The 23,596-nt window shown below is 45.7% G+C and overlaps 1 protein-coding gene across 4 annotated transcripts in view; it reads right to left on the bottom strand.

Annotated features, from left to right (window-relative positions):
* PALM2AKAP2 (PALM2 and AKAP2 fusion) overlaps window positions 1-23,596 on the bottom strand; it is a 735,219-nt gene that overhangs the window by 106,393 nt on the left and 605,230 nt on the right. The gene's annotated exons all lie outside the window — the stretch shown is intronic.

Below are 23,596 nucleotides of genomic sequence, written 5' to 3'. Positions count from 1 at the left end.
TGTTGCCAGACTTTTGGTTTGTCAGAGTTTTTGCAAAACATTATTGCTCAGGAAGCTGCTGAGCCTTCATCAATCTAAAAAACAGTGGCTAAAAGCAAAAACTATTGTTTGGTCTCAAATAGCACATTTTCCATAGTTCCAGGCACTGAATGGAAATGTGTGTGGATGTGATCCTTGTGAAAGGGCAGTGTGCTGTGACTCACAGATGACAGCTAATGTCTAGAGTGAGTTGACTGCCCCATGCTGTAGTAGGTGAAATAAAAATATAAATGACACCATAACAAGCCATTAGAAAAAAGGCACTAGATGAAAGCCTCTGTAAAGAAGGTTATGTGTATAATTTTAGTGAAATCAAAAGGCCTTGGCTAACACTGATCTAAAAATTGGCATCCACCCACTGCTTTGGCAGCACGAAACAGCTATAATTGGGATGCAACAGCTCCCCCACCACCTTAGACTTCCGTGTCCCAGTGCCACTGCACCTGCTGCACTGTTGATAGCTACTAGACCTCCCAATTCACTTAGAGCGGCTTTCCAGCTCTTTTCTGTAGGCTTTAAGCAGCCGATGCCTGTAAATGGGGTCTGAACCACTCCAGGACATCAGGAACAGCCTCAGCAACCTTTTGTTTTTTTTGGGTGGGGAGGGGGCACAAGGGGATTTGTGGAGGGCACAGTGCTTCTCATGTTGCTGTAGGCATCAAGCCCTATCCTCTCCAAAGCACCGCCCTCTCCTCACACTGTGTTTTTATGGGCGAGCACAAAGTGCTTCGTCCATTCTGTAATCTCTCTTTGGGCTTTAAACCACGCCCATGCCACGTCAGTCACTTACATTGGTTCGTGGGCTTGCCTTTTAAAATGCGCTTGCTTTCATTTGTGAAATGCATGCATAAGTAATGCCTTTTACGGTGTTTAGCCCACCTACATAGCACCGGTAAAGTACCAAAAACATATGAGACTCGATGTTTTCAGCCTGGAACCGGACTACTTTGTCTGTTTATTTTACACGCAGCGTGGTCGTGCTGCATTTTACATATCGCGCTGCGTTTTTTTTGCTTTACAACGCTAATAGCTCTAACCTGAACTAATGCGAGACCCGTTGCATTGAAAATGCTTGTTTTACAGGTTGGCAGGTCTGAGCTACACCTCTGGTAGCATGCATTCAAGAGGCACTAATTAGGTTAGCTGGCAGAAGCAGTTTCATTTTTTTTTATCCTACTCTGAGTAAATATACCATGGAAAGTGAAGTGTCGAATATAGTCTGGAGCAGCTGCATCCGAATGGAACATTAGACTTCATTCCCTGAGGAACGAATGAGGTCACAGAGGCTGGTGCCCTCGCGGGCATATTTTATGTCCAGTCAAAACTTTCCCAGGCTAGCACCGTCAGATGTTTTTCTGCTGTTGGGAGTGCCATATATTCGTTTTTGTATGAAGAATCATTAAAATATTTAAGTCATTTTTAGAAGATGGGTCCGCTAGAAAATCACACAAGCTCGAGAAGACAAAAGAAAAATATGCATTTTTAAGAGATCCATAACTTTCACTTAAATACCCTTCTAACTAAATAAAGCACAATGGTGTTATAATCAGTACTCCCACTGGCGATTCTCTTCCAAATGCATAAAAAGAAGTTTGCCCTTTGGATTGTGCATTTTTGGCACAGGCCCCTGAACCTTTGGACCATTTTCTGAGACATGTAATGACCAACAAATGCATCTGGAGAACAACTGTTTCTTCTTGTATAATTAGGCAAGCTGCTGCAGAGGATGAGTTCCAAAGGCAGAAATCCTTGCGAGGATAGCCTAGTATAGCCCCGTGAGATGCACTGACACACTTTCCTTCCCTTTAAACCACTTTCAGGCCCTATAGCAATAAGCTGGGTCCTCAGGAGACGTGGCTCCCTTTAGCATTCACCCATACAAATGACTCAAAACAGTAGATGACAAACACCGTAGGAAGAGGCTTTACGTTGTTGATCACCAAGAGAACTTCCTACACATACCTCTGTTTCAGGAGTGGACTGAAGGCTCTGGTTTTCGTGGTGAATTTTTTTTATTTTATGGTTAGTATTTATTTGTGTGTCAATTAAATTACATTTTCCGTTTAAAAGTAAGCGCACTCACCCAACATTGAATTATTCAGTGGTATTGTGTGCTTTGCGGCAGTGCTTGAAATGGAAACACAGAAGTGCATGGCAGTCTCTAGAGTTCCTGTTTGCTCCTGGGAAGTGCTGGTACTCATCCACTGTAATGTATTGCAACAGTGTTGAGAAGTGCAGGTACTCGCTCTTTCAAATTTAAGAAGTGCAGGTACTCAATAACGGACAGTACCTGCCCATTTAAAGCACTACTTTGCAGAGTCGTGAGTTTCTAACCCATATCTTCTCCCTGAAGAAGCCTTTGGACTACTCTGCCTTGCTACACTGAGTTTTAAGTGCTGAAGAGGTGTACTTGATGCTGAGTTTAATTCCAATGGCAACGTAGCCCCAGGGCAGCTGTGGTAAAAGGCTCCATTTGCCCCCAGTAACGCCCTGTCAATTGCCCTGGGTTCTTCCCGAACATTCTCTTCTGGACTGCAATGGAGGTGCGCTGTTAGTGCCCACTGTCTCAGAATAAAGCAGTACGGGTCCTGTCAGTCCCATGCCAGGTCCCACTGTTGTAGCACCATACGCTCCAACAGTGCTGTGCTGATCACTGTTGTATGACGATCAGGAGCTTATCATGATATATGAGCACGGCCAGTGTAATGCTGCCTGACATGTGTGCTCCATGCATCTCCATGAGCAGGGAGCGTGTAATTAATTGTTTTTCCCACTGCTTGGCTATCCCCAGAGCTGCCGCTTCTCCATCCCAGTGGGCAATGACAACCATGGGTGAGGTTTATGCTCTCTGATGTTTGTTAATTTATAATTTGTGTATGGTGTTGTTTGGTGCCTTTGTAAGTACCTCTTACGCTGTGGCACATGTGTAATATAGTGATCCTGCCTGGTGGTTAACCATGTACTCCAGTCAAGCTCACAGTACCATAAATGCACTTGGCCTGTGAAAGGTACTTTGCTGTACGTGCACATTATGCATGCCATTCTTATGGAGCTGCGGTGGCTTTGGTGTTGGTGCACTGAGACCACATTAGCCAGGGAGATCATTTGGTAGAAACTGCAGAAAAGTTGTCCATGTGAGGTCAGAGGTAGAGTCTTGGAGCAGAGGATGTGTATTTGAGCACCAATAGATCAGAGGAGGTGGTGAAGACACTGTTCACTAGTGTAACAAGTGTTATGTGATAGTAGCAAATGCAAACGTTTATGTACATGATGCAGAGGTCAGTGATCTGTGAGGGAGATGAATGGTGGGCTGGGACAGTCTCCCAGCAGTCACTAGACAAGAGTTCTCGAATAAATAGATAGTGTGGGGCATTAATCCCCAAATCTTTGGGTAGCCCCAATTATAGAAGGCAGATTATCAAGGCTCGCAAGGAGAAGAAAAGAACTTCCTAGGAAAGACTGTTGCATAGATGTTTCCAAAATAAGACTCTAAAGCCCTTATGGTGAAAAAGTAAACCACCCTAAAAACTGACAGCACTCATGCTTCTCACAGACTTGTATGCATGCATGCATCACCAAGCATGTGTATGAATATGGCATGATGCTGCTGCGGCCATTTTGTAACTTTTAATTTACCGTTCAAGATGGCTGATATCTATCTTGCAGTGGTAAGTTATACAAATACAGAAGGTGTGGGGAGATTATTTTTTGGGAACAGAGTTGTCCGGTAGCAAATTGCAGATGCTGGGCCCTCAGAAAAAACATGGAGAGCAAGAAACCACACACTCTCCCATGGAGTGCTGAAAGAAAAACTAGTAGTTCCCTAATGTAAGTGGGAGGATACAAGTAATTGATCAAAGGCTCCACGGGAGGGACAAACACACGAAGAGGAAGGCAAGCCTTTGGATAAAAGTCAAGCAAAGGAGATTCCTAAGAAAGCCAAAAATGATAATCAATGGGCTGACCCTAAGCCCACCCTAAGTAATGATATTGTGCACAATAAATCCTTCAACAACAAAGTGGTCTGTAGGTGAGATATCAGAAACATGCATTGGCAAAGCCAATAGGTCTCACCAAATAAACACGCACACAGACAACAGAGGGGGGGAGAGAGAGGCTAGGGAATTCACATGGACAAGAGTGGGTGGGCAGGAGGGGCTGGAGGAAGCACATGGTCAACAAAGAGTGGACTGGAGGGGGCTGGGCAAGCACACAAACAACAGAAGAATGGGCAGAAGGGGAATGGGGAGGAGAATAGCATGGGGAGAAGAGCATGAGGGAGACAACTGTAAAGCATACGCATTCTTGAAAAGTGTTTATACAAAAGTAGCACCTGAAAAATGAAGCAGTAAGGCGCCCATGCTTCAGGAGAGGGACAAATACAAGAAGAGGAAGAAAAGCCTTAAGAAGCTGACAAATAAGAAGCAAGCAAATGAGATTGACAACAAAGCCAACCAATAGTGAGCAATGAGCTTTATAAAACCCTTTGTAATGTACCAAAAGGTCTCAGAAGAAAGAGAGCATCGTCTGACTTAGACAAGACCTAGTATTGAGTAAACAGTTTTTTGCATTTTTTCTACTTTGGTCGTTTGAAAATATTGAACAAACAGATTTTTTCCATAATAGATGTATAATCTTTCACATTTGAATTGTGGACTATATTTGTTTCACTACAACTGTAGGGAGCAGGGTCATGGTTGCAGTACTCCGCCCCACTTTTTGCCTGATTTTTATATCTAACTTCGACTGAAGTACACTGGGTTCCTGCTAACCAGGTCCCCAGTGCCAGTGTTCCTTTCCTAAAACAAGACACCTGGTCGCTTGATCCCTAAGCGGCCAGGCCCTTCAGCCCCCTGTAAGTCCCTAGTAAATATTACACCTGATACCTACAGGCATGGGTACTGAAGAGGGCCTCCAGAGCTGCAGCCACTCTGAGGGACCCAGCACCAACCTTTTGCAGACTGCCATTGCAGGCTGAGTGACAAGGTGCTTCCAGAATTAAAAACACAATATGGCACAAAGCCTGTGTGTCATGTCCCCTGAACACTGCATGCAATACATGTAAGTCACCCCTCTAACAGGGCCTACAGCTCTAAGGCAGGGTGCCATATTACGTGTGAGGGCATACCTGCATGAGCAGATATGCCCCTGCTGTGTCATTGTCGATTCTCAGACATAGTAAGTGCACAGGAAAGCCATTTTAAATGTATGTGCTGTACACTGGTCATTACGAGTGCCCCAGCTACACAATGGCTTCTCTGAATCCTGGGATGTTTGTTAACATACATTTTCAGAATAATAAACCCTCAGTGACCCAAGTGATGTATTAATTAAAAAATGCACACAGAGGGCACCTTAGAGGTGCCCCTTGAAAACCTACCAACTCCCAGTCTGTTGACTGACTGGTCCTAAACAGTTAAGCCACCACAGATGCGTTTCTGGCCCCCTAAAGTGAGAGCTAGTGTTCTGAAGGGCCTGAGACAAAAGCCTGCAGTGGACAGAGGTGTGACCTCCTCTCCCAGGTAGGATGGACATTCCAGGGCCGGGAGCTTCAAAGGCCTTGCTGCCTTTGTAATGTGACCCGGGTCTCTCCAGATAGTGGAGATGACCTCCTGACCCTACTTTTGGAGGCAGCACAGGTGGGAAAATTAGTTAAATTAGGAGGAGTGCCAACTTCATGCCAGTCACACCCCTAAGGTGGACGAGCTGAAGTGGACACTACTTTTTAAATTCCTCCATCTTGTTTGGAAGTAATTAGGCCACTAGGGTTAGGGTTATGCCCACTTCCCAGTGAAAGTGGTCATAAGAAGGGTGTAGTCACACTAAAGGTGGTCAGCCCATTGACTTCCACCTGGCACTCCCTGTAACACCCCTAAATTAAGTATTTAGGTGGCATCCACCCCTGCTGGACTCCCCCACAATGCCTGCAGCCTCAAAGCACAAAAGCCTACGACTGTGAGTGCTCCCAGATGAGAAAACCCAACACCAAAAGGCACCCCTGTATCCATCACCCCTGGGCACAGGAGAAGAGGATGAAAGGTGCACCTATGTCCTTGATTACCCCAAGTCTACTACCTACCTGTTTGTTGTCCCTGACTCGCTTTCATGTCAGAGTCTGCAGCATGTTTGTCTCAGGGTCAAACTCCCATAGGAAACCATTGGGCACCCAATGCCTTACTGCATCTCTGCACCTGGTTGCCCCACTGACGCCCGGTGTGACATGTTAGTGTGCTTCCGATCAGCGCCCAGTACTTATCTTAACTCCCTGAGATTGGCTTCGTAAGTCGTTGTTAACCTTGTGTGTGCTCCATAAGATAACATTGAGAGAACTGTGAAAATTGCACTGTCTATTTTGGAAACTGCTAAGTATTTATACTTGAAAGTCTACTTACCTGAGTACATAGTTCTTGGGTTTGAAACATATATGAAAAGAATTGTTATTTTTCTAAATTGGTCTTATATTTATTCATTGCATGCGTCTCATTTATTGCCTCTGTGAGTACAACAAATGCTTAGCACTACCCTCTGATAAGCCTAACTGCTTACCCACACTACCACAAAATAGAGCATTAGTACTATCTACTTTTGCATCTGAAATACCAATTGGGGATCAACTGGACTCTCTGCAAAGTGTACATAATTTTACTGCACTATATCAAGAGACAGCTTCCTACAACGGCTTATAACATAAATATAAAAAAAAAAATCAGATTATCCCATGTTTGCCAACACAGTTTCTCTATTCCTTATTATGAAAACAGCAAAAATGGGGCAAACAGGTATGCTATTTTTTTTAAATAGTGGAAAGATTCTGTAATAGTGCCCAGGAACCTCCCATGTACACGTTTCTATTAATGTGCACAGCTCATGTAGCCATTCAATGCCCACATGTAGCCTCTGCCATCAGCTTGTTCTGCTCAGAGGCCTAGAAGTGCCAACAAATTCAAAGAAGCCTGCATTATTCATGAAGCTGCAGCAGTGGGCTCTCAAGCCCCCTTTTTCAAAGTTCAAACTACCCTGATACCCTCGACCTCTCTAGCTAACCAACCAATGGTATCTATCTTTCTGCCCCTGAGGTCAAGAGAGTGACAAAGGACTACTGAGTGTTCTCAGTGAAGAAGGGGGTGGGGTGGTGAGTAGTTGTATTTCCTAAAAAATCTAATTGCATCCCCAACCTAGGCATCCAGGGCTGAAAACTATGCTGGAATCTGGACTAAAGCCCTGATTTAGAAATTGGCGGGCGCATTACTCTGTCACAAACCTGCCGGATATCCACCACCTTATTACAAGTGCCAGAGGACATAATGCACTTCTAACAACACTTCTAACATAGTTACTCTATCGTGTTGGTAACCCGTCTGCTAAACTCAAAATCAGGCCCTGTATCGCTTTTCACCTCCACTCTTGTAGCTTCTCTGTCTACCATGTTGGTTCCCTTTCTGTGTTTTCGTGCACTCTACTTTCATCAATCTGAGCTGAAGTAAGTTAAGAGTAACCTATAAGTAGGGTTGCCACCTGGCTGGTTTTGTACAAGCGCTCACAGTATTTTGATGTCCGGTCGGTACAAAAATAAGCCAGATCACCAAAAGCCGGTATTCTTTAGCCCAGATCTGTACAAACGTCAAACACAGATAGAAAACACATTTAAATGTGTTCTGGAGCAGCGAATGATCCTTTAGTAGTAAAGTAAACACCAGCAAGACAGTCATGCTCCAAATAAATACATTCGATTTTGTGCGAAATCCTGTTCAGGATCATGTCCAGGCCTTTGCAGACTCATAAAACAATAGCTGGCCGGTATTTTTCTGCTGTAAAGGTGGTAGCCCTGCCTATAAGAAAAAACAAAGAGCAGAAAATAGTCAAACAAAAATCTGTATTCTTGTTCTTAATAGGGCAAGTACACCACTGCCCACAAATTGACATATCGGAGTGTAAAGGCTGCGTAAAGGCTGCTGCGGCTGCTCTCGCAAGAAGCAAAATCTCCAGAGCTGCGTCCTGGAAATAGAGAAGCATTAGCGGTATCAAGAGCCACCCGGGAGTCCAGTAATGGAACAAGCCCCTCAGCAGCGGAGCCTCCGGCGCAGCGTGGGAACGTCATCTATTGTGCGTGGCCTGCGTGCCTGAAGAATATCTCGTGCCATTAGTGCAGGACGATTATTACTGGTAGATCAAGCCAGCAGGCCCGAAAACCTTGAACTAGAGAATGGAGGGGCCCGCGGAGAGGAAGAGACGCAGTCTAGTCTCTCCGCGGGCATTTTCGGGAAGGGAAGTGGCGCGCAAGGCGCCTCATTGGTAGAGAGGTAGGTGGGGGTGGGTCTTAGGCAGGGTATATAGGGGGGGTGGAGGGTGGGGTCGGCCTCTTCACCGTGCCGACGCTAGTGTAGGAAGGAGTTTTTAGTTAGGAAGGCTAGGTAAGGAGTTTTTGGGGCAGGCGAGTTAGGCCGCAGGGCCAGGCTGGGGAGGTTTTTTGCTTAAATATACAGGCGCCCCGCCTCGCGGGACCTTTTGCAATTTTCTCCCTGCATTCTGTGCAGAGCACCGGCGGAAGGTGCGGGCGGCCCGTTTTGGTAGGGGGGAGCGGCCCCGTTTCGGCAGAACACCAGCGGCGGGTTTCGGGGAAGGGCGGCCCCACCCCCGCTACTTTAATTACACAGCGCGGAGCCGCACGCTCGCGGGAGGCGGCCCCCGGGTTTTTTTTGCCGCATTGAAAGACACCGGAGGAGCGAGAAGTGAAACCGGCAGGGCAGCCCTTGCCGGCACCGACGCGCGGGGGCCCCGGGGCCCTTAACAAGAACTAGGCCACGTGGAAGGGCCTCTTAAAAAAAAAATAAAAAAAAATTATAATAATTTTTCTTTTGCCCCCACAGTTTCGGGCGGCAGGTAGAAAACAGGGGTCCCCCCCCCCCCCCCCCCCAAGGGCAAGGGACAGCGCAGGGCGCGCAGAGTGGACAAATAAAATATAAATTAAAAAAAATATATTAATATATATATAATAAGATAATAAGAAAAATGAATATATACATACCCACAACATGGCCACCGGCCACGACGCGGAGGCCGTACGGGCCGCACTGCGCGTGCTAGGCGAGGCAGGGAGGGCGGATTTGCTTAGACCTGGGGTTTTGGACCAGGCCTGGGTGGGGATGACATGCCCCAGCAGAGCGGCATCGGGGCGGGTGGTGGCCGCAATTGCGGCCTGCGAGTCGCAGGACTCTGCAGAAGGAGAGGACGAGGCGATAACCCCCGGGCAGGCCGGGACCACGCAGCAGGTTCTCCACGGGACTCAGAGCCCGCTGATGTTTGGCGGGGAAACCCAGGTGTCGCAGGACGCAGCGTCAGCCAGCGCGCAAGTAGGCGCGGACCCAGCAGGTAGCGGGGGACCCAAGGCGGGGGAGGCAGGAGACGACAATCATAACAAGGAGGCAGAGCAACCCATAGCGGGGCCCAGCAGGGATTTTGCCCTGTTAGATTTGTCATACCACAGGGGGGAGGCCCACAGCTCTGGTTTTTTCGGGGCGCCCGTAAAGAAAAGAGGAAAATATGCCGGAAGGCACAGGGGTGGGCCAGGAAGGGCCAAGGCAGCGCCCCGCCAGGCTAAAGGAGGAAAAGTCAAGGCAGCGCAGGGAGCAGGGACCGTGGGGGACCTGAGCCCGCATATGCAGGTGGCCTGGGACCAAGCAGAGACATGGGATTTAGAGGCCAGAATAAGGGAACAGCGCAAGGCAGTGGCAGAAACGGAGGCCAGGTGGGCGCAGCTCTGTAAGGACAGGGACGAGGCACAGGCCCGCAGCGAGACAACACCAAAGCTTAGAGAGGCCAAGGGACAGGCGGGGCCACAACAGCCAGGGCAGGGAGGTGGAACCTGGGTATGGGTGCCACAGGCAAGGGGAGAGCAGAGACGAGAGGCTCGAGTGGCCGAAGGGGCAGTAGGCGCGGTGAAACCCGGTGACGCAGACGGTCATGGGGTCAGAAGGGCAGGAATGCCAGCGGCAGAGGTTGGCAAGAGACGGAATACGCCAACTGGGTGCAATACGGCCCAAACGCGTTGGCACGAAGCTCTGGAGGGGTCTGTAGCGGCCTTCTCCACACCAAGGGACCACGGACACCGTCCCGATGGCACGCGTCATGCGGGTGGGGAAGCAAGTACGAGTACATTTGACAATACTAGAGATTTCGGCCAGCTAAAGGGCCAGTGGGAAGGAGATGACGAAATTGAACTAGACTATGAGGAGGAAGGGGATGAATGGGAGGATGGCGAAATACGTGATTGGGAGGTGAATACGGTTAACAAAGGGGGCGGGCGAGGGCGCAAGAGCGGCGCAACCTCTTCGTTTTCTGTTTTGCAGGTAGCAGCTCCGCTGGAAGGCCCCGTGGGCGGCCGGCACATTACGCCGCGAGGCAGAAGCCTAAAAAGAATACGAAGGAGTCTGGCAGACACCACTGGAGGTAAGAACTGGTGGTCAGTGTGGGACGAAGGGAGTGGTATGAGGAAGGAGGCTAACACGAAAAGGTCCATTGGGGTAGGGGACGGGTCAGTTTTAGGAAAGGCAGGTGATAGCGATATTCAGAAGACGGTCGAGAACAAGGACAAAGAAGGCACAGCCATGAGTGGTACGGCTATACCGGGGAAGGAGGATACGGGAGAAAAGACGGCAGAGGACAAAGAAGGGGGAGGCCTCAGAAAGAGACTGCCATACATGGGTTTAGCCATGCCTCTGGGTTCGCATGTGGCGGAAAAAACAAAAAACAAAATATGGAAACACGAATATGTGGAAGTTTTTAAATTGTTGCATAGGGACATACAGGCAAAGGAAGGGTCCAAAGAGGAGGAATGGGAGCTAGCGCGTAGACCTAGGGTGCCGATAACAATGGATAACTGGACATTGTCCTTTTTGATATTTGCCAGTATATACTGCGAGAAATACCCGGACAGGGCCATTGCACTTTTCAAATACATGGATATAATTAGAAAGGCACAGATGCATTTTGCATGGCTCAGTTATGATGAGGAATTTAGGGCCCGGGTGAGTGTAAATCCGGAGAAACCGTGGGGTGACGTGGACCCCGAATTATGGATGCAATGGATGGCATCGGCGCAGACAGCGGCGTCCACTCACACTGCGAGTGGCCTGCCAGTGACTTATAAGCCCTTTCAAACTCGCCCCGCCCAGGGAGGGGCGGGCAATACTACTAAGACAACAGGGACAACGGCAGGGGCTTGTTGGAACTTTAATAAAGGTTTTTGTTCCAGGGCACAATGCAGATTCAAGCACGACTGCTCCAAGTGCGGGGGCCGTCATCCAGTCACCCAATGTTTCTCTTTGTCCAGCCCAGCTGAACAGTGGAGGGCTGCTAGAGGGAGAGGGGGGCATGGCACTCCTGCGCCAAAAGGGGCCTACACCAGTTAGGCTGGAATTTCTGTTACCATGGTTGCATAGATACCCAGACAGGGATAAAGCGCGTCTACTCGAATGGGGTTTTAGAGAAGGTTTTAGAATAGGTTACCAAGGCCCTCGGCAACGTAGATGGGCTGACAATTTGCGGTCAGCCAAAGAACGCCCGCAGATAGTGCATGACAAGTTGGCAAAAGAGGTAGCCTTAGGCAGAATAGCAGGCCCATTCTTTGGGTGGCCAAGTGACACTCTTATGATATCCCCCTTGGGAGTGGTACCCAAGAAAGCACAAGGAGAATTCCGGCTGATTCATCATTTGTCTTGACCGGAAGGGACGTCGGTCAATGACTTTATTGCCCAAGAGGACTCTAAAGTAATTTACGCATCAGTTGATGATGCGATAAAGTTAGTTTTGAAATGTGGCAGGATGGCGGAATTGGCAAAATGCGACATTCAATCAGCTTTTAGACTGCTCCCTATTCATCCGGCAGATTTTGACCTCTTGGGCATGCAGCTGGATGGCAACATATACGTGGACAGGGTGCTGCCCATGGGCTGCTCGATATCATGTCCCCTTTTCGAGACTTTCAGCACCTTTTTACAATGGGTTTTCGTAAGGGCGAGCGGCCATAGGTGGGTGACGCATTACCTAGACGACTTCTTATTCGTAGGGCCAGCGGCATCCGGGGCATGTGGGCGGGCCCTGGCCGCTTTCCAAAATCTGACACAACAGGCAGGTGTGCCTTTGGCCCCAGAAAAAACAGAAGGCCCAGTGCAGATGCTAACCTTTTTGGGCATTGAATTGGATACACAAAATTTGGTCGCCAGGTTGCCAGCGGCAAAAGTGAAGGAAATGCTAGATTGCCTAGAGGAAGTGCGCACTTTGCGTAAGATGGACCTGAGGATGGCCCAGAGGCTGTTAGGTTATCTTAACTTTGCGTGCAGGGTAGTTAGGGGAGGTAGAACCTTTTGTAGGCGTTTGGGACTTTCCATGTCAGGTGCTGTGCTTCCGCACCACAGGATACGAGTATCATTGTCGTTAAGAGAAGACATTAGAGTGTGGGAGATCTTTCTGAGACATTTCAATGGAGTGCCTATGTCTTTTGGTGAGTCGGACACGGTATGGCAAATACACATTTTTTCAGATGCAGCAGAAGCGTCAGGTTTCGGTTTGTATTGGGATGGGAGGTGGTGTGCGGAGAAATGGCCGGCATTTTGGATGCAGCAAGGGAGAAGCATTGCGTTTTTGGAGTTTTTTCCTCTTTTAGTTGCACTGGCAGTGTGGGGTCAAGAATTGGCGAACAGGACAGTGATTTTTCAGATAGACAATATGGCAGTGGTAGAATTGGTCAACAGACAGAGAGCAAGGGACCTCAGAGTTTTGCGCTTGTTACGCCAGTTCATGCTGTTATGCCTGTCATTGAATGTTATTTTTAAAGCTGCACATATACCGGGGATTTACAACGAGATTGCAGACTCACTATCTCGTTCACAGTGGCGGCGTTTCCGCGAATTGGCACCTGGAACGGATCGGAACAAGACTGTGGTCCCGGCAGACATCTGGGAATGGGGGGCATGATGATCACGGGGCTGGTGGAGATGTCATTAGCAGTATCTACGCGGCATAATTACAGAATGGCATGGTTGGAATTTCAATCTTTTGAACGGTTTTGGGGCAATTTTTGGGCACAAAGCCTGCCAATGCTGGAAGCCAGGACTAGACGCTTCGTGCTGTTTTTGATCGGGGAGGGTTTATCTCCAGCCACCATTGGGGGGAAATTGGCTGGTGTGTCGTTTTATGGCAAATTGTTTTTTGGCTATGATCCAGCGCGTAATGACTTATTGGGCAAAATGCTGAGGGGATGGAGCAAAGTTAGAGCGAGCGGAGACAAGCCAGCCAGGGAGCCCATTACGTTTGAAATGTTGGTAGAGATGTTACAGGTGTTATCAGTTTGTTGTAGGGATGAGTATGAGGTGAGCTTGTTTAGGTTATGTATGTTGTGGATGTTTTTTGGTGCTTTTAGAGTATCAGTTGTTGGGGGTGGGAAAAGAAATCGGGGTAAGGAGAAAAGAGGTATATCTGCATAGAGACAGGTTGGGGATATGGTTAAGACGGTCAAAAACTGACCAACTGGGAAAAGGCAAATGGATATGGTTGAGGAAAGGGGGTGTGTTTTTAGCTTGCCCGTTTGAGGAATGGGTCAGTTTCAAAGACAGATGGCCAAGGGCAGGTGAAACAGGTGTTTTCATGCATGCGTCAGGAAAGAAACTAATGAGTTACCAACTTTTACAAGTTATGAGAATGACACTTGGAAGGATAGGGCGGCGCGCAGGTGATTATGGAACGCACTCTTTTAGGATTGGCGCGGCAACAGAGGCGGCACACTTGGGATGGGATTGGGCTAAGATCAAGGCCATAGGGAGATGGAAGTCGAGGTGCTGCGAAAGATATGTTAGGCTGTGAAGAATACGGTACAGACAGCAGAAGAAAAATAGGGGAGCGAGGGTTTTTTTTTTCTTGTATATCCAGGCAGTTGTTACAATGTTTTTTCTTTATAGGTTGCGTGGCTGGGCCATAGAAGGGAAAGATGACGACATGGTTGGTCGGCCATTCGTTTGTAAATTGGGCGGCGAAATTCGCAGAGAAGCAAGTGTACGGCAGATCATTGGGACTGCCCAGCAGAAACCATGAAGTGCGCTGGTGGGGCAAGAGTGGTATGAGGTGGGGGAGCCTGCTTCCATTTATCACGAGTAACTTGCCGCATTGGGAGTGTCCAGATTTGTTATTGATACATTTGGGGGAGAATGATCTGGTGAAACTATCGGGGCTCACTTTGATTCAAATGATGCAGAGGGATCTGGAACTTTTAAAACACAAACTGTGTGGAACATGCTTGATCTGGACGGAATTCGTGCCAAGAAGGGCTTGGAGAGGGGCTATCAATCACGGAGCCATAGAGCGGGCTCAAAAAAAATTGAACAGAGATATGAGGGTTTTCTGCTGGGCCCTGGGGATCAAAGTGCTGAGACACGGGGACATAAAAGAACAAGAAAAAGAGTTGTTTCGTGATGATGGCGTACATTTATCACAACTGGGCAATGTGTATTACATTACGGAATTGAGATTGATGTTAGAAAGCGCATGGGGTACAAATTTGTGTACCAAGGAATAAGAGAGGGTGGGGCAGCGAAACGCCTCACGGGTTTCCCTGGTTGGCAGGAGATGGGGGAGGGTGGAGAGCCAGGTGCGGGCTTGTCCACCCTTCCAGGGGGAAAAACAAGGATTTGAAGGATCAGAGCGGGGAGGGGTAGGCTACAGGCAGGGAAGGCATGGGAAGAATAGGGGAGTAGATACGGTAGGGAAATTAAAGGGAGATATTTTAAGGAGGAAATAAAAGAAAAGGAATTGTTTAAGTTAAAGTCTGTTAAAGGAAATATATTTAAGTTTTGAGTAATGATGTTTAAAACCTGTTCTAATAAATGACCTTTTACACCAACAAGAGTGTCGCGCCTGTATGTCCCGATGGAGGGGCCCGCGGAGAGGAAGAGACGCAGTCTAGTCTCTCCGCGGGCATTTTCGGGAAGGGAAGTGGCGCGCAAGGCGCCTCATTGGTAGAGAGGTAGGTGGGGGTGGGTCTTAGGCAGGGTATATAAGGGGGGTGGAGGGTGGGGTCGGCCTCTTCACCGCGCCGACGCTAGTGTAGGAAGGAGTTTTTAGTTAGGACCACCCACCCAGCTTAGGAAGACAGAAGGAGGAGATCGTAGGTAGGCAGGAAGGGGTAAGTAGGGGCGGTTAATAGTCATTTAGGACAGGTGAATTCGAAGGGATGGCAGGAGATGGGGGAGGGTGGAGAGCCAGGTGCGGGCTTGTCCACCCTTCCAGGGGGAAAAACAAGGATTTGAAGGATCAGAGCGGGGAGGGGTAGGCTACAGGCAGGGAAGGCATGGGAAGAATAGGGGAGTAGATACGGTAGGGAAATTAAAGGGAGATATTTTAAGGAGGAAATAAAAGAAAAGGAATTGTTTAAGTTAAAGTCTGTTAAAGGAAATATATTTAAGTTTTGAGAAATGATGTTTAAAACCCGTTCTAATAAATGACCTTTTACACCAACAAGAGTGTCACACCTGTATGTCCCGAGACAGTTACGTGCCAGTATCGCTGGTGACGCATTCCACGCTGTGCCCAATGCATTCAATGCCACTTTCGTGCCCTATGAGGAACAGGTATCTGCATGCACATCCTATGAGTGGTAAGAGCGCCTGCCGCTTTCTGATTTACTAGCTGCCAGCAATAGACACATTTGTAAAAAAAAAAAAAAAAATACTATAAGACTAAGAAAATCATTCACAGGGTCACTGGAATTATGTGATTGTGTGACTGTGGCGATTTTCACATATTTATAAATTTGCTGCATTTGCCACATAGTCCATCATGACCCGCATGATCTGCAGATTTCAACAACAAAAAAATTCTAGCTCAAAAGGTTCAAAGGTTAGAAAAAATGCAGTGAAATGTTGCTGCGCAGTAAAAGGCTATTTGAAAAGCTGGACTGGTCATATCTTTGTTGCTTCTTGCTATATTTGAGAGTTAAACTGGTATTAATGAGGTGCAACCAATGACTAGGCAGCAATACAAAGTTTAAAAAATGAGGAAATAATGAAGTGATAACATTATAACATGTTCTGCATTATTCCACATAATTTGCCTTTTCTTGCCGCATAATTTTGCCATCTCCTGCTGCATAATTTCAATAGTACCCGCTCATACAGCACATCTTGTAGTCCAGATAGTATATATAAACATTGGGCCCAGTGCTTGAAATGGAAAAATTAAAGTGCAGGTACTCTGTGCCAGAGTACCTGCTTGTTTCCGAGAAGTGCCGGTACTCTCCAATTAAAAGTATTACGTTTTTCTTGAGATGTGCCGGTACTCTCCCTCTCAAAATAAAAAAGTGCCGGTACTCAGTACCGGAGAGTACTGGCCCATTTAAAGCACTGATTGGGCCCAGAAAATGACATCTAAGCCCTCGTCTGCTTCCCTGCCTGCTGCAACATTCTAGGCAGACTAATATTGTATTGTGGCATTTCCATATAATTTACTACCCCTGTGTGGCGTGTTAAAGGGCATACCAGCAGGAATAGTACTGTATCGTGGGTGGGTGTGTGGGTGGAAGAGTGTTGCCTTTGCTTTGATCCCATGTGGGAAGTATTTCTATGTCATATGTGATGATGTCTCTGTACATTTTCTGCCCGGAATCCAAGGTATGCCCTTGCTTACAATTTCCACTCAGGCGACAGCAAATGAATTTTGCTTGGCACAAATATTTTTCACGAACATTACGGCTATTGCATAGGGAAACAATTTTGCATTTCACTGACACCCCTAATAAATATTCAGTGCACAGTTGCATCTCGTATTGCAACTGAACATGGGATATATGTGAAGATTGGTGGCAGAGACTGCGAGAAATTTACACATGTAAGTAGCCGAGTTGAGTTTGGGGGGACTCGGATTGTTGCTCATGGGTTAAATGAGTGTCTTTCGAGGTTGGCAAGCCGGCGGTTTCATGGAGAGAGCCTAGCCAGAGCCAAGCCAAGATCCTGGCTTGACTCGAAGAGGCAAAACATGAGTTCAGTCGTCACAAAAAATGTTGTCAATGTTCTCTTTCATTTCCGCTGTATCTCCTAATCTGCCTTGTGTTGCTCTTTCTCCATCTATCTCTCATTATTTCTTACTGTTCAGGCTCTATTGCTCTGTCTGTTGCCCTTTCTTTTTGACTCTTTCCTCTGTTTATTTCTGGCTCCACTTTCTCTCTATAGTTGCTCTCCCACTTTCTCCCTCCTCCATCTCTCGCTTTGCCTCTTTCTCTACCACCCTCTCTCACTTCCTTCTCCTCTTGCACCCCACGCCCCACTACGCCTCCCCCATCCTCGGCCTTTCTCCACCTCTCTCTTAGTTTCTCCTTCAGTCTATCTTTTTTTATAAATGCTTTATTGGTTTGATTGCACATAGCAGATCCGCTTTGTACCAAGCACAGGTCAAATTAAACTTCCAAAATGCTCTAACTATAAAGTCCATTAAAAAGGCCTGAGTCACAACAAAACAAATATGATGCTATCCACAGTAAGATCCTCCTCATAGCATATAATCAGCGTTAGGATGCACTAGTTATCTCTAGTCCTCTTTCTTTCAGAGTATGCATGCTAGTTCATACCCAGTAGATCTTCCTCTTCCCTGGGGTGACTTCCTGTCTCCCTCCTGTACACTTGGTTATCAGTTCTCCTGCACCAAGTCCTACCTTTACGCCTTTCCTCCCTCTGTACACTATCGCTTCATTCGCCAAGCTCTACTAGGGGCAGAAGAGGAGTGGCTGGCCAAGGTCATTGTGAAAACCCAACTAGCCAACAGCACAGACCATTCTGCCCCCCCCCGGGGGCTTAGCGAATGAGGTGATAGTGCACAGAGGGAGGCAGAGTCATACAAGCCAGGAAGTCTCTGCCAGGCTCCCTTTGGCTCGGGCGAGCCTTCAGTGACTCGCCCTCCTCTATGGCCCTGATTACTAATTGGGTTGTTAATTCTGACCCATGAAAAATCCGTTTACGGATTTGGAATTAGGAGTTGTTGGGTATTTAACGTCTCTGAAAATTATCAGATGCGTTGAATAACTCAAGCGTTGTTAACACCTTTATTACTACGGGAAAAACCATACTGTATTTACTGTATCATACAGGTTTTGGTGTATTAAACATCAAAATCCGCATGTTATTTACCACCAACTTGTAATAGGTAGTATTTATCACACCCAATAAACAACTTACCCCAAGGTATTATCATTTATTAAGTGTGATAAATACTTCCTATACTCCAAGTCCGAGCCTATATGTGGGAGACTGGGTGAGAAAGAGAGAGGGCTGAAGGGCAGCAGTGCCAGCTTTCAACTGAGAGCCAGCGCCTCGAAGACCACCCATGCTCTTGGGATGTGTGGCCTATCTCTGAAAGTAGGGGCCTCCCTCAGTCTCCTTCTACTTAGGAAATGTCTGGCCTACCCAGTGCTTCATTTGTAAATAAAAACGCGCTGGTGTTCAAAGCTCTCCTCTGAAACTCGCGGCTGCTGCATTTAAATGTGCGACCACCGAATATGATGCAGCGAATCCTAAACTCAACTCGGGCCTCTTCAATCCATTTACAGCCACTCCCTGTCTCTTCAGCTCACTCTTGCAGCTTCTTCCTTCTCCTTTTGTGACGCTTTTTCAGTTTTCTCTTTCTCAATCTTTCCCACATGTGTCTTTTGCTCGCGGTAAATGATTGAGGTAAAAATATACGTGCTACCGGCTCAAATCAAGTACTGACTGGCCTGCCACGTGTAAGCTTTGTATGGGGCCCTGCTGCGTCAGTAATATTTGAAAGAACATGTTACAATACCATATTACGGACCCTAAGTCTATGCAGATTGTATGTATGCTTTTTTCATGCAGTGAGGCAGTAGGACGTTTGCCAAGTGACATCATTCGTCCAAACAGAAAGGGTCTCTGTTGCTGGAAAAAAAAAAAAAAAAGCCCCTTATTCTCCACACCACTAAACCGCCCCCCCCCCTCTTCTTTCAGGCTTTACTGGGCAGGGAACATGCAAGGTCAAAAAGGATATATATTTTTATCCCTACAAATATATAACCACGTTTTCCGTGATTCACAATCTACCTCGCACAATGGCACTGCTATTTCTGGATGGGTGTGGTAGGAACGGTCAAAATACAACTTCGTATTTTAAGCCTTGATTTGGAACTATGCTTTGGAGTACTTTTTGCTCTCATTTTGTCCTGAACGTACGTGCCTATTTTTCATTCGACTTTCTAGTCCCTCCAGGCACAATAAACATATGCAGAGAATGTAATCACAGGAAAGACCAGCTCATCCAGTCTACCTATTCCAATTTCTTGATTTCAAGGCAAGGTATGTGTGAGGTTATAGTGCTACCAATAATATTTCGCACTTGTTAGAAACTTTGCTACTTCTCAAAATGTTTTATCTTTGCAAAACTCCAGCTGCGGGCAGAATTTTCTGCAAACCCCACCCCCAAAACATTTGTGTGAGTTATTTTTTTTCATAAATTCTCCCACAAAATTAGTTTTTTTCTGGTGATTTCCACTTCTACATCTAAGGTTCATCTTATTTTTAACTCTTTTTTTTTTTTTACTTGTTCATCTTTGTGAAGTACAGTTTTGGTTAAAACGTCTCTATATTGAGGAGGTCCACTTTCAAACAGCCCAAACAAAGAAGTATTTATTTTTACTTTGATATCATAGGCTGTTACCTGAGATTCCCTATGATTATTGTCAATAGTAAACGGTTTAAACTCTCCAGTTAATGAAGACACTGATGATACACATGTACCGCTGCCAAAATTGAGGGGGCACTGACATGATCTGATTCCTTGGTGACCATTGGCATGGGACTTATGTTCCTCCAGGCAAATCCCAAGAAAAATGGATAGACTGTTGGTGATGTTTACATAAAGTGTAAGCAACAGTGGTGTACAGATAAAAGGTTTCTGGCTGTAATCTCCACATTTGTTGATAAGTCAAACCAGATTTTACCATCATACATATGGAGGTTTGCCCTCGCATCAAAAGCTAGAGATTTAGGAATGTTGAGCTTGGTTCTATGGGATTGAGATACAAAAACGAGGCCTGCTGTAAATTTGTTGGAATCTTATCTGCAATATGCAAAGGTTGCAAAAGTTCACCTATTCCTTAGGTGAAGAGTATCTTGAAAAAGGGAGAGCTGTATGTGTTATACACAAAGCAAAGATATAGATGCTTGTCATCGATAGGCAAAGCATTCTATATTCTGTCAAGCCAGTGGGAGAAATAGCCTCCACTAGGATAGAGAATGAAGTTTTAACCACAATCACCAGCCACTGGATCCTCTAGTTCAGCCTAGGATGGGCTCCGAAGAGCATAGGTTCAGGAGGCTCCGGGCTGTGTTTTCATTTGTATTGTTACAGAAAGGCTTCGCTAGCCAGAAAGGAAGCACCTTCTTTGGTCTCTTAGGCAAGCCACCAAGCACAACATCCCTGCGACAAGATAAAACTTGGAGCTACAAACTAGCCCCTTCGCACGTAGCTCTGCACAGTTACTTCTGCTGTTCTCTTCAGAAGCTGCATTTGTCCCTGCCAACCTTTGACAGTTTTTCTTACTCAATGTTTTGGCAAGTTCTAAAGGATAACACAAGCTATACTGATTATCCCCAACCTTATCTTTGCATTACCTTATCTTTACTGTTATTTGTTCTTGCTATATTATTTCCTGATGCCAGCGTCAGTAATATCTGCTTCAGTTTCTGGCGATATCAACCTTAAATACCCTTTAACATTGTCATTGTTTGAGCCAATAGTTTCCTGCATTTTATGGGAAAAGAAATGTCACATGGCAACGTTGCCAACATCAGAATGAATGGCTTGAGGTTTTTTTTCTCTAGGAATTCTCAAATAACCAAATTTTGTGATTTTAAGCGCAACACGTTATGTATCTGTGAAAATAGAAAATCTACACAAACATACTAGTGATCAACGTGTAGTATCAAATAAAACAACTGAGTACTGCTGGCATATTCGCTTGTTGTGCCATTTCTTAAAGGGACTTTCAGGTGGACAATGTCTCAATGCATCTTAAAACCCAAGCAGACGTAATGAAACAAATCAGCACGTTAAAATGATGCTTCCTATGGGTTGTTAGTGATGCAGTGCTGGGTAAATAGAACTTTTTCCTTACACTGGATGACCCCTTCAATGACTATACATACTTTATTTCTAATGTTAATGTATTGGAGATCCTTTTGGGTCAAGAGGGAATATGTATAGCAACACAAGGAAACGTATAGGTTCAAAAGCCCCTTTCACTTATTAACTTTGACAGAAAACTCCCTTTCCTCTGTTATTGTGCTGAACGTGTTTTAAAAATAAAAATCTTGATTTCCATTATGAAAGACACCATTCACTAGTTCTTTTGGTATATCGATGACCACATTCGATCTCGGCCAGTGGGTCTTTTAAAATGAGAAGTGGTATGTAATTTGTAATTGCATTTTTATAGCGCTTACTACCCTGATGAGGCATCGAGTAGCACACTACTGTGGAATTTAAGGTTAGTAGTTAATCCAGTAGTGTTGTTAGTTATGGGGATTAGCCATGGGTTCTTTAAAAACATTACTTGCCTTTTCTCCAGTTTTTTTGTGGTAGAATAAAATCAATACCAGGGAGGTGAGATTGTTACCTGGTGCTATGTGGTTTCAGGCAAAGGGCTAGCAAGATAAGCAAATAGTGTGCTGGGGTTAGGTATTATTAGGTTGCCAGGATCGGGTTTTAAAGATGGAGCGGTTGTGATCTATGAAATGAGGTGTCAGCCATTTTCAGAATTACAATAACAGAGACTAAGGCAGACAGGCATGAGACTAAGCAGAAGCTATGCTTTTTCTAGGCATATAGATGGGGAAGGATTTTTGAGATAGCCAGCAATCGGAGGAAGCAAGCTGTAGAAAGTATCAATATATAGTGCTCCATGTTTGGGGCAGACAGCATAAACATGCAAATCCAGTTATACAGATGATTTACATATTAAGAGGCCAAGCCTGATGTGTGCCAAGTCTAGGGTGAATGTGTGTGAATTTTAAGGAAGACTTATATGCAAGGTCTGTGTTACTTGAACACAGTATGCGTCTGCATGGTGAAACAAGTAATAAGGGAGACACCGAGGAAATCAGCCACACGTTTGAAAATGGGCACGTGTGGCAGCGCTGAGCATCCAGACTATTGCTCACTTACATTCTTGGTGGTGAGCCTTTAGATTGAGGGTTTTCCATTTCCTTGTGGTACTATTGGAATACAGTGGTGGAAGACACCCCTGATTTCCTCACTGCCATCCTTATTACTAGTTTCACCATGCAGATGCAGACTGGGTTCAAGTAACACACACAGATTTTCTTAGAGTTCATAAACATCCGAAGGGCGTCAGACATACTAGACTTGGACACCATTATACTAACTTGTATTCAACCGATGAGGCGGAATCATTCTAGAATGTACTAGATGGCATTCATTATGGGGGCTTACCAATCTTCGTCCTGATGATGACCCTGCCTAATTAATGCTATAGGGTCGAAACATTGACACAGTAATAGTGTGCTGTTTTTATGTGATTTTGGAGCCTTTCACTATGTGTCAGAGTGTGTATAACAAACCACTGCATCTTTAATCAGTCACTATTCATGTCCATACACTGTATAGCACTAGCACACTTTATTCTCACTTACCTCATTTTCACTGCACTGCAGCGTCATTTAGGAGCACCTTTTCATCTTTGAATGCTTTGATCAAAGCCAAATGATTTTTTTTCTTTGTGTGATTTTTATGATGTATAATTGAATAAAACTGTGTTGTTTCTGGGAAAACCAATTATTTGATGGTTTTTTACTATTTTCAGAGGAAGTTGAGGTTGATACTTCCCCCATAAGGGACCATTGTTTCCTTTATGAGCTGCTTAAAAACAACAAGGTCCAGTTATTTGGACAGTTATGGAAGTTGTGAAATAGATCAAAAAGTTTGTGTGAACTCCAAGTACAAAGAGAACTTCATTAGCAATGGTACGATTTGCACGCATTTCACTTGTGTTGGAATTGTAACAGTTCTTTAGCGAGCCATTGATGTCAGCTAGAACACCTCTATGCTTTGTCAATAAATGCTCTTGTCACATGGTAAAAAGTCACTTATGTGATCTCGCATTTGTATAACACACAAATATCACTAGTGTGGCTCCTTAGCGCTCTAAATTTCCAGGCCTGTATGCAGTGCTTCAAATGAAAATGTATTGAGTACCTGCACTTCTTTAATGTAAAAGGGAAAGTACCTGCACTTCTCAGCATTGCTGCAATACATTAAATGGGAGAGTATCAACATTTCTCAGAAGTAAACAGGCACTGTTGCTAGTGAGTACCAGCACTTATGTGTTTCCATTAAAAGCACTGCCTGTATGCAGGACCACTGGAATTATGCGATTGTGCGGCAAATTTTGCATAATTATAGATTTGCTGCATTTGCCACATAATCCATCATCTGCTGTATAATCTGCAGATCCTAGCTCAAACAGTACAAAAGTTACTAAAAACACAGC

Source organism: Pleurodeles waltl, chromosome 1_2, assembly GCF_031143425.1.
Source record: "Pleurodeles waltl isolate 20211129_DDA chromosome 1_2, aPleWal1.hap1.20221129, whole genome shotgun sequence".
NCBI lineage: Eukaryota > Metazoa > Chordata > Amphibia > Caudata > Salamandridae > Pleurodeles > Pleurodeles waltl.
The sequence above is the reverse complement of the archived record's forward strand: the minus strand, read 5'-3'. Positions and strand labels throughout refer to the sequence as shown.